At 40.4% G+C, this 11,909-nt stretch overlaps 1 pseudogene; it reads right to left on the bottom strand.

Annotated features, from left to right (window-relative positions):
* Nucleotides 1–577: 577 nt before the first annotated feature.
* LOC117038662 (E3 ISG15--protein ligase HERC5-like) lies at nucleotides 578–6,061 on the bottom strand (annotated as a pseudogene).
* Nucleotides 6,062–11,909: the final 5,848 nt, after the last annotated feature.

The raw sequence follows: 11,909 nt of genomic DNA, 5'->3' as shown, positions 1-11,909 counted from the left end.
AGACCCACATCTCCTGCAACCCTGATCAGAACTCCCCCTTTAGCTTCTGTGAATCCTGGCCAAGCTCTGTGGTGAAGGGCACCGGATTCTGATGCAGGTCACCCATGCATGGCACCGAAGTGAGAAGTGAGAGACAGACATGAGTTTCAACTGGTCCATGTGAGTTCTACTTATGCTGATGAGGTCCACATCCAGCTTTTCTTCCTGATTGATGTTGGGCTCAACACTGGACACAGAAGCAACAGCCCGAATAGACTTTCTCCAACAAGTGTAAGGTCTAACCCCTACCATTAATTCCTTATTCAGACTTCTCTGATTAAGTCTTAATTGATATACCAGATAATCACGTTTTATTTGCTGAAGTATATTCTTATTCCACCCTCACTCTTTTTTTTCAAAGAAGGGGACATATGTTATATAGTTTTCTGTATCTTGCTTTATCACTTAATAATATCTCTTGGAGATATTTCCATATCGATATGTAGAGAATTCTCTCATTCTTTTTTTATGTTAATAAATTGAGTTAATTTTAATTTTGAAAATATTTCCAAGAAGGGGTAAAGGGTGTGAGGTAGGGTCAGCCAAATCATCTGTTATTGTTGATGGCTACTTGAAACGCTTCTTCCACTCTTTCCATTGCAGAATATTCAGGGAGGTAGAGGACACTAAAATATGTCTGTGCTCTTCAGGGATCTTTTTCATTCAGATTTTCAGGACAGCAAAATGTTATTTTCATGTAGTTTAAAACGTTTTCTTGAGAAATGTCTATTCAGGTTCTCTGCCCATTTTTTAATTGGATTGTTTGTTTTTTGTTGTTGTTGAGTTGTATGACTTTCTTATACATTTTGGGTATTAGCCCCTTATCAGAGGTGTTGTTTGCAAAAATCTTCTCCCATTTGGTTGGTTTCCTCTTTATTTCGTTGATGGTTTCTCTTGCTGTGCAGAAGCTTTTTAGTTTGACATAGTCTCATTCATTTATTTTAGCTATTACATCCCTTGCCTTTGAGGTCAAATTCATAAAATCCTCTTTGAATCCAAGGTCCATAAATTTAGTACTTATGTTTTCTTCTATGCAGTTTATTGTTTCAGGTCTTATGTTTAGGTCTTTGATCCATTTTGAGTTAATTTTGGTACATGGTGACAGATAGCAGTCCAGTTTCATTCTTTCACACATGGCTTTCCAGTTCTCCCAGCACCATTTATTGAAGAGGCTGTCTTTTCTCCATTGTATGTTTTTGGCTTCTTGGTCAAAAATTTTCTGTCCTTATTTAGGTGGATTTATTTCTGGGTTTTCAATTGTATTCCATTGGTCTATGGGTCTGTTTTTCTGCCAATACCATACTGTTTTGATTATTGTTGCTCTGTAGTACAAACTGAAGTCAGGGTGTGTGATACCTCCAGAATTATTCTTCTTTCTTAGGATTGCTTTGGCTGTTTGGGGTCTTTTGTGGTTCCATATAAATCTGATGATTTTTTGTTCTATTCCTTTAAAAAATGACACTGGGATTTTGATGGGGATTGCATTAAATCTGTATATTGCTTTGGGTAATATGGCCATTTTAACTATGTTAATTCTTCCAATCCATGAGCACGGAATGTCTTTCCATTTCTTTGTGTCTTCTTCAATTTCTTTTAAAAATGTCTTATAATTTTCAGTGTATAGGTCTTTCACATCCTTGGTTAAGTTCATTCCTAGGTATTTTATTCTTTTTGTTGCAATTGCAAAAGGAATTGTTTTTTAAATTTCTTTTTCTGAGATTTCATTATTGGTATATAGGAATGCAATGGATTTTTGTACATTGATTTTGTAGCCAGCAACTTTACTGTATTCATTTATGGTTTCTAATAGCTTTCTGGTGGAGTCTTTAGGGTTTTCTATACATAGCATCATGTCATCTGGCTAATATCCAAAATATATAAGGAACTCATACAACTCAACAAAAAAAAAAAAAACAACAGTCCCATTAAAAAATGGTCAGAGGACCTGAAGAGACATTTCTCCAAAGAGGACATACAGACAGCCAATGGACATATGAAAAAGATGCTCAACATCACTAATCATCAGAGAAATACAAATAAAAACCACAATGAGATATCACCTCACACAGGTTAGAATGGTTATCATCAATAAGACAAATAATAACCAGTGTTGGAAAGGCTGTGGAGAAAAAGGAACCCTCATACACCGTTGGTGGGAATGCAAATTGGTGCAGCTGCTATGGAAGGCAGTGTGGAGGTTCCTCAAAAAATTAAGAATAGAATTACCATATGACCCAACAATCCCTCTCCTGGGTATCTACCCCCAAAATCTGAAAACATTTATCCGTAAAGTTGTATGTGCTCCATTGTTCATTGCAGCTTTATTTACAATGGCCTAGACATGGAAACAACCAAAGTGTCCTTCAATAGATGACTGGGTAAAGAAGATGTGGTATATATACACAATACTGGAATACTGTTCAGCCATAAGAAAAGATGAAATAGTGTAACAACATGGATGTGTCTTGAGATTATTATGCTAAGCGAAATAAGTCAGACAGAAAAAGTCGAGAACCATATGATTTCACTGATATGTGGGATATAAAACTGAAAGCAACAAAGGAACAAGAAAAACAAAGAAACAAAAACTCATAGACATAGACAAGAGTTTAGTGTTTACCAGAGGGTAAGGCATGAGGGGTTTGCTAGATGAGGATAAACAGGATCAAATATATGGTGATGGAAGGAGAACTGACACTGGGTGGTGAACACACAATGTGATATATAGATGATGTATTACAGAACAGTACACTTGAAACCTATGTAACTTTACTAACCATTGTCACCCCAATAAACTTTAATTTAGAAAATTTTTTGAACTGTCAGTTCCCGTAAGAAACACAATTGAATTTCTTCTTTTCCTTCAAAGTCAATCTGTTGTAAAGCCTTCCAAAACATCACTATGGTGGGATGTGAATGATCATATCCTTGTTCGTGATGAGCATTATTTTCAAAAGTTTCCAGGTCATAATCTGTATTTCCAATAATCACATACTTTAGTTCTTCAGGATGGAACAACTGAATAATCTCCTTGTCACACACTTTGTAAAATCCTCTTTGAAATTCTTTGTAAGCTGCCTTTACAGAGACGTTCAAGATATAACTGACACACTTAGAAACACTGTTTGTTAGTCTGGTCAACGATTATGCAACTTCATTAGGAATTAAGTCTCCATCATTTTTGTTCCAGTGCACATTCAAAAGGATATAAAATACTTCTCCAAAGTCATCATTTTTATCATCCAGAAGTGTTGGCAAATTCTTTCCAAAAACAGGACTGAGTTCTTTCAAGTCTTCCAATGATGGTATTTGGTCTAAAAGTTTCTTAAACAGAGCCAGGGGGAAAGTGATGTTGGCAACATTGCAATTAAACAGGGAAAGTCCACATGGAACCCCAAAGAAGAAATACCTCTTCTTCTCAAATTTAGGTTTGACAGGAAACCAATTGTAGGAAGCCTTTTTAGGACACATGAACATCCCATATTCTGGCCGGGTCATCTCTTCAAACAGTGGAAAAACTCTGCTTTGAGTCCACCAAAGTCATGTTCAATTTCTTCACTAAATGAAAGCATTAACTCACTCCTCAGATCTTCACTCTCCAATTGATTTAGCTGACTCAAATCACCCTCAATCAAGTGACTCTTTCTGACTGTTAAAGGTGAGCGGCACAGCTAAACTGAACACTCTGTGTTCCACAATTCCAACCAACTGCATACAAGCTCTTTTTTCTCCTGTAGTTTTAAAAGTGAGTCTGCATATAGTAGTTAAATTTTTGACAGAATATCAAGATAAATGGAAAATGACTGAATATAAGAGGACATTGGATGTCTACTGAAATTTCTGAGTTCATTTTCCAAGAGGACCTTCTGTATACATCACCGTAAAAATCAAGCCAGTGTGTGAGTTAATTTACTTTGAAAATATTTTCAGGTAGTTGACATTTAGTTTGGTCTGTCCTGTGCAGCCTTTTCAGTATTTCTAAGAGAGCTTAATGTGACAGTTATTCTCAGTACTTTCAGTTTGATGATGCAGTTGAGCAGTGATGGCTTTTTCTAAACATCTGAACCAGTTTGGTGAAAGCAGATTCTTGCAGAGATGCCCAGTATTCCTCCAGAACCCCTGAAGATTTATCACTCATTTTACAAACAGCCTCTGCAAACGGAACCACCAGGCTCTCCCAGTTGGTTAAAATCATGCATCATGACATTCTAGGAGAAGGAAGAAAACTTCTAAAGTATTTTGGTGTGGGGAATTAAATAGACGATTTTTGAGCAGATTATCCCTGAGACATGTGGTTATCATATTAGTAATCCAGTCCTTTTGGGTTAACTCCTTAAAGGTGTTTCTTGTTTTATTTAAGTCCAAATGAATAGACATCACTTCTACAGCTCTTTCCCTTTCAAAACTTCCAGTCAGAGAAGCAGGAGATGAAAATATCTCTGATTTCCCTTTTTGTATTTTGCCACTGCTTAGTCCCCACATCAGCAGTTCACCTCTTTACAATCCATCCAATATGGGAATTTTCCTCCTCAGGTTAACATAGGCATTTTTTTTTTCATTCAGAGCAAAATGCTTTGATCCCTTTCAGCAATCATTATTGACTCCTTTTCTGAGATACGGATTTCAATTTGAGTTCTTCATCTCAGGGCAATTTCATGGGAACTGGTATCAGCTGATTATGTGTTCTACCGTTTCCCAGTTGTTGTTTTTCCAGGACCAAAAGAAAAGACCTTTCCCAAATCAGAAACATTGGCAAGTGTGTGCCACCTTCCACATGCTATCTAGGTGACTCTGTTCCCAAAGAGCTCAGTCACCAAATAGGGTCTTAACTCAGTCTGTGTTGAATTGTGACTGAATTGCCCATATCTTCTAGCATCAAAAGTAAACACTGGCCCATTGTGGGGACAGAGCCAGGAGTGCAGTTTCCAGGATCTCGGCCACAAGTGGAAAGGTGCTGGCTCAGGTAGTAAATGGCCATCAACTGTGACTGGATGGCCATCAGCTGTGGCTAGTTGGCCGTCAGCTGTAACCAGTGAGCCATCGGCCACTAATATAACTGCCGTGGCTGCACTAGCAGCGAATGGTGGCTGGCAAGCGTGGATTGCAGTTAGCACGGCGGATTGCAGTTAGCAAGGGTTTGGTTGGTTGGTTGTTGGTTGGCAGACAAGTGGCTGGCGGATTGCGGATCATGTGGCTCCTGCTTCCTGTGTCTCCAACCCAGCCGCCAGCGAGACTACAGTGGTAGGACTCCCCTATCCGTGGCTCTGTTGGGGTTCCTTTTTGGCCTCACCATGTCCTGCGTTCTTGCGCAGGGAGCGGGAGCTGAGACCCTGCATGACACCCATCCTTTGTGAGCAGGGTGGTGTGAGAGCCACCACAAGCAAGAAATTAAAATTTCCCATTGTCCAGTGGTCCATTAAGGGAAGGAAAATCTTTATGTCTGTGTGGCCCAGGCCTAGCTGTCCAAAATCATTTCTTCCCCAAGAGTAAATGTTTCTGGATATAGATAAAGCCATGCTGTGCGCTTTTCCCACAGAAATCTGAGAAAAGGGGACTCCTGAGAGATGCTCCACAATCTGGTGTCAGGGGTGAGGCAGTTATTTTTCCAACTCTGAGCTGGTGGTGTAAATTCTGTCCCCATGCAAAAAGCTCACCTTTTGAGAGTGCCAGAGAATGATAATCTCCACATGTGATCTGAATTTTTTTTTTCTTGTAAAGTGCTTTGAAACCTTGCGTGTTCCGTGTGACAGCTGTACTCAAATGGTTTTCCATCTGTGGATTGAATCAGCAAGTGCTCTGCTCCTTGGTCCATGGAATGTAACTTCATTTTTTCCCCCTAACTTAATGCTGTTTGCTTCACTGGCAGCTGGTGCACCTGGAAGCCAGGCACGTCGTGCTTCAGCACTGCCAGGTGCCCACGTGCAGCACGGCTGGCTCTCACCTCAACTCTCCCCAACAGCACACTGCAGAGGCCCACGATGCAGAGGGCCAGGACATGGCAGGGGGCCACAGCCTCTCTCATTCTTTTTGTTTTCCCCTCTTCTTCTGCCCTCCCACACTGGTTCAAGTCGTTTCTCAGTCTAGTTGTGTGGGACACAGCTCCCTGGCCCATGCTGGTGTTATGAGCCTTGCGCTCCCCCAGCTGAGGCAGTCAGTTGCCATTCGTCGGTCAGCCACTCACACAGTTGCTCACGATGGTTGCCGGCCACTCACGCTGGCCACCAGCCACTCATGGCAGCATACGGTAGCCCAGGGCAGCACACAGCAGTTCACGCTGTCTGCTGGCCACTCACACTGGCCACCAGCCGCTCATGGCGGCACACAGCAGCCCCCGGCAGCTCATGCCAACCTCTGGCTTCTCATGGCCGAGCTCCAGGGAGAGCTGTTGTTCACAATCTTAGCTATAGAGGGCGCAGCTCACTGGTCCATGTGGGAATCAAACCCGCGGCGGTGTTAGGCGCAGGGCGCTCCAACCGCCTGAGCCACTGGGCTGTCCCCTCATTCTTTTTTTTTTATAGTTACTACATATTATTCCATTGACTGGATGTACCATACTTTATTTAACCAGTTCCACCTTGATGGAAATTTGAGTTAAATTCTCGTGTGTGTGCGCGCACGCGCATGCTTACATATGTGTTATTTACCACAAAAATAGTAAGGCTCTTGAGACCAAAGGCCTTGTTTTTCTTATATCCTCAGCACCTAACAATGCCTAGCACATAATTTAGTCTCAGTAAATAGTGTATTGAAAGCATAAAGCACTTCTACACTTTTCCCATGGGTTATATTATTCACATCCATACCCATTGCTACTCTGAAATCTCTATTTTTAGCCTAGGCTACTTTGAGGGACCCATAGCCAACTACCCCATCTCTTCCTCAGCCTCCTCCACATCTCTCTTTGGATGTCCCATGTAGGTCTATGAGTCAGCATTTCCAGAACTGAACTCCTCACTCCTAACCTCCTCAACCTGCTCCTCCTTCTAGGCTCCAACCTCTAAGCTCATCCAAATAGCATCAAGTCCCATCCATGTTCCATATATGTGACAAGCTTTCTTAAGTGAGTTGTATGCATGGATCAATAAGTCACAATCCCTGTCATTCCCTCCCCTCCCAGCCTCACATACAGCCCCAGTTTAGGCTTCCTCCCCTCCATCCTCCAGCAGGACAGCAAGTTACTAGAGGACTCTTAAAACACTTGTGATCATGTCATTCTCTTAACTAAGTCTGTGAGCTCTATCCCCACCCATCCCCAAAGCTGTTCTAAATGTCTTTTATGTAACTGTTTCCTTCCCCTTCGTTTTGTATAGGCTCTAGCTATTGCTATGTAACAAATCAACCCAAAATGTAGTGGTTCTTTAGGTTAGCCTGGTTCAGTTGGATAGTTCTCACTGGGTGTCTCTGTATGATTGCCATTAGCTTTTAGTTGAATCTGCAGTTATTTGAATTTTAACATGGCTGGACATACCAAATGGCTCAGATAAATGGCTGGCAATTCATGCTAGCTGCCTACTGGGGGATCAGCTGGGGCTGATAAGAATGCATATGCATGGTTTGGACTTCTCACAGCATGGAGGCTGGTTTCTGAGGAGGAACTTCTACTGCCTGAACATTCAAGAGTTCTGGGCAAAAGCTGTAAGGCTTCTTATGATCTAGCAGTGGAAATCACAGGTTATTACTTATGCGACATTCTATTGGTCAAACAAATCAGTAAGTCCAACCCAAATTCAAAAGGAAGGGAAGTACATCTTGAAGGAGGAGCAAAGAATTTACTGCCCTCTTTAATTTACTATAGTCCGCCTTCTGGACATAAATATTTATGTTTCTCTCTTGTGCAAAATATACTCACCTCCTCCCAAGGATGCTAAAAGTCTCATCTCAGTACATCATTGAGTCATAATGGATCTTGTCATATAAATCAGGTTTAGGGGCAGATGAGGCTCCTCAGCTATGATTCCTCAAGGACAGCTTCTTGAGTACTGTTCCTCTTGATCTGAAGATCTGTGAGCTACAGACATGTTATCTACTCTCCACAGACTCAACAAACAGAGTTGACAAACATAAGATAACCAGAGCAGACACTTCTGTTCAAAAAGGGGAAAAACAGGAGTGACATAGTTACCACCGGGTCATAGCAATTCTGAAATCCAGTTAGGCACAGTTGCCAGTTCTTTGATGAGGGTCCAGTCCTGCTTCCTGGGAATGATTCTTTGCAGCTTTGGTTCATGGGTTTCTTCTAAGTCCTCCTTTCTTTTCCATAAGAAATAGCGTACATTTACATTTAAATCGTCATCTCAGTCTGCTTCTTGGAAGACTGAGAATTCACAAGTCTATTTTTCTCTTTTTATTTTTGTGCTCTGCTTTTTCTTGTGTTCTCTAGTTGCTATTTTATCTTCAAACAGCATTTTGAATGGCTGTAGAATGGGGTAGAATTATCATAATTCTTGGCCTTTGAGACTATTTCCAATTTCCATTCCCCTGAATACTATGTAATTGGTACTCGTTGAGCACATACTGTGTTCCAGCACTGTTCTAGGAATCAGGAATAGCAATGAATGAAACAGACAAAAATCCCTGCCCTTATGGAACTGCAATTCTAGTGAGAGAGGTGGATCATAAGCAAACAACTAAGCAATATAAAGAAACTAAGGAAGGGAGATGGCAATTGGATGTTTTATATCTAGTGGTGATAGAAGGGGGAACTTCACTTGTCTCACTAGGGAGACCACCTCAGGGATGATGTAGATGCCCGATCACTGCACTGTACACCTGAAACTGAAGCTGAGCAATAATGAATGTCAACTACAATTTTACATATATATATATATATATATATATATACACACACATATATATGGTTACAAGAAGCGGAGTACAGCATTAGGAATAGAGACAGTGGAAATGTAATGGCTGCATGCGATGTCAGAGGGGTAGTAGATGGGGGCAGGGGGATTATCACTGTGTAAGGGATATAAATGATAAATGTCTAACTATTACATTGTTTTGTACACCTGAAACTAATAAAAAAAGTTAAAAAGTTGAAAGACATAAAAATAAATAAGGAAGACCATTCTTTCTCACTGAGATGACATTTAAGTCAAGACCTGAGGAAAGTGAGGGAATGGCCATACAGATACCTGAGGGAAGAACCTTTCAGATAGAAAGAAATACAACTGCAAAGTTCTGAGTTAGATGTGTGTGTTCTCTTTTCTTAAACTAGTATAGTTTGAACAGACTAATTAGAGGGGACATTAGAAGGAGATGACGTCAAAATACTATTTGGGGTCAGGTGGGGTAGGACCTTTTGCTTGTATGAAGTGTGATCAAAAGATATGGTGAATGTTTAAATTTTTAAAAAATTATTATAGTAGAGGACACATTGCCATTAATCCCCCTCAAAATACTCCCCCTCGCTTCAAACACACTTATCCAGTCGTTCTTACCACTTTCTGAAGCAGTTCTGGAAGTCCTCTTTTGTGAATGTTTAGTTCATCCTCCATCACGACAATGCTCCGTGTCACAAGTCACTTCTGGTACGGCAATTTCTGTCAAATAAAAACATTACAGTGTGTCCTCATCCACCTTATTCACCAGATCTGGCACCATGCAACTTCTGACTCCTTCCCAAAGTCAAAATGACCATGAAAGGAAAACGTTTTGAATCAATTCAGGACATCAAGGTAGCCATGACAACGCAACTAAAGACAGTCATGAAAGAGGACTTCCAGAACTGCTTCAGAAAGTGGCAAGAATGATAGGATAAGTGTGTTCAAAGTGAGAGAGAGTATTTTGAGGGGGGGGTTAATGACAATGTGTCTTTTACTGTAATGAATTTTTTTTTTAATTTAAACATTCACCATATTGTTTGATCACACCTCAGAAAGCCTTTAGTTTTTGCTCTGACCGATGGGAAGAATTTGATTAGAAGAATGACATGGTTTGACATTTTTATAGAATTACTCTGGCAGCTACCGTACATTGAGAATTGGTAGAAGATGAGGTGGGAACAGGAAACCAAGGTTGTTGGAATAATCCAGCTGAGAAATGTTGGAGGTTCAGACAAGGCGGTGGAAGAGATAGGAAGAAGTCACATTCTGATTATCTTTTGGAGGCTTGGATGAAGGGTACCAAATATAGAAAGGGGAGTTGAATTAGTTTCCTAGGACTGCTGAAACAAATCATCACAAGCTTGGTGGCTTACAACAGCAGAAATGCATTTTTTCAAATACACCTCAAATATTAAAGTCCAAAATCAAAGTGTCCCCCTGCCTTTTTTAGTGCCTCTTTCAGCTTCTGGTGGCTGTTAGCATTCTTTGGCTTGTGGTTACTCATTCCAGTCTCTGACTCCATGTTCACATGGACTTCTCTTTGTGTTTGTATTCTGTGTGTCTCTTATAAGGACACTTGTCTCTGGATTTAGGGCTCGCCTGGATAATCCAGGATGATCTCATCTCAGTAGCCTTAATTGTATCTGCAAATACCCTTTTCAGGTTACATCCACAGGTTACATCCAGGATGTGGACATATTTCTTGGGGGGTCACTATTCAACAGGAGTCAAGAATGATTACAAAGTTTTGGACTGAGCAACTGAAGGAATAAAGTTTGCATGAACTAAGATAGGAAAAGACTATGAGAAGAACATATTGTTGAAGATGAAGTTCTGAGTTGATCTTAATATGTTCACATGGGGTAGGGTGCCCCGCCCTTCTAAAAGCTCTTGTAAACAAAAGTCCAGAGATACCTCTTTCAAAAGAAATTTAAAGAGGGTTTACTCAGTAATTTGCAAACCAGGAAAAGTAGCCCTCGCTATGAACAGAGAATACATTCCAAAATGGAAGGGATAGGACAGGGTTAATAAGGTCAACAGTTGCAAGGAGCTGTTGATCAAAGAGATGGGTTGTTAGGGGAAACCAGGCCATAAACGTACATCATTTGTTTTCTGATTGGGGGTGCAACTGGACGTTCAATGATTGGCTGACTCAGCGATCAAGTAAGTGGGGTTGTGAGGTAAGGACAATGGACAGTATATGATTAAGCATTTTATCAATGTCCTAGTTTCAGCCCAGGCCGTTAAACAAAAAGGCTGTCTCTGATCACACAATCATAGTACAAGGAGTATTATTCAACAACAACGTAAGGAGTGCAATTTATTAAACAATCAGTGCAGGGGGGCTTCTGGCTCTGCAGGCCGTTCTGGAGCCAAAAAGGGCAAAGTTGTGCTCTGTAAGCAGCTCAAACTATAAAAATCCAAATATTGGGTCACGAATTATGAAATTAAAGTTCTTATAAGTCCTCATTTCCCCCTTTTTATCAGACCTCGCAGAATGTGATGGTGCTGATGAATCCAGTGATTAATCCAGTTTCTCTGTTCTTGAGTCCCATTGTTGTTGCCAGAGTGGTATGGCTCCCTGCTCTGGGTCCCTCTTGTCCCACAGAGGAGAGAAATGATTCCAAAGTTTCATGAGTTTTAGCCCTGGTGGCCAAAGTCTATAAAGCCTGGATGACTAGGAAGTAAGAAGTTAGAGTGGCAGAACATGGCTTTAAGCAAAAGCAATAGTTAAAACATAAGAGACTATATACTTATTCAGGATTATAAAAGTTAAACAAATGTGATATCCCGATTAATCATTTCTAGTCTATGTGCTACCATGATTTTAGTCTCTGCAGTTGATTTCAAACAATAAGGAAAGTTGTAGACCACAAAATTAAATGCTATAAACAAGATCAGTAAACCTATTAATAACATGACAATAATTTGTAATATCGATCAGAACCAATTTCCTATTCTGGAAGGTAACCAGCTAAATAAGTCATGTAATGGGTCATATTTCTCTTTTTTGTCCCATATACATTTATGAAAAAATATAAA

The sequence above is a fragment of the Rhinolophus ferrumequinum genome, chromosome 19 (genome assembly GCF_004115265.2).
Source record: "Rhinolophus ferrumequinum isolate MPI-CBG mRhiFer1 chromosome 19, mRhiFer1_v1.p, whole genome shotgun sequence".
NCBI lineage: Eukaryota > Metazoa > Chordata > Mammalia > Chiroptera > Rhinolophidae > Rhinolophus > Rhinolophus ferrumequinum.
Note: the sequence above shows the minus strand (reverse complement) of the source record. Positions and strands in the feature narration are given on the sequence as shown.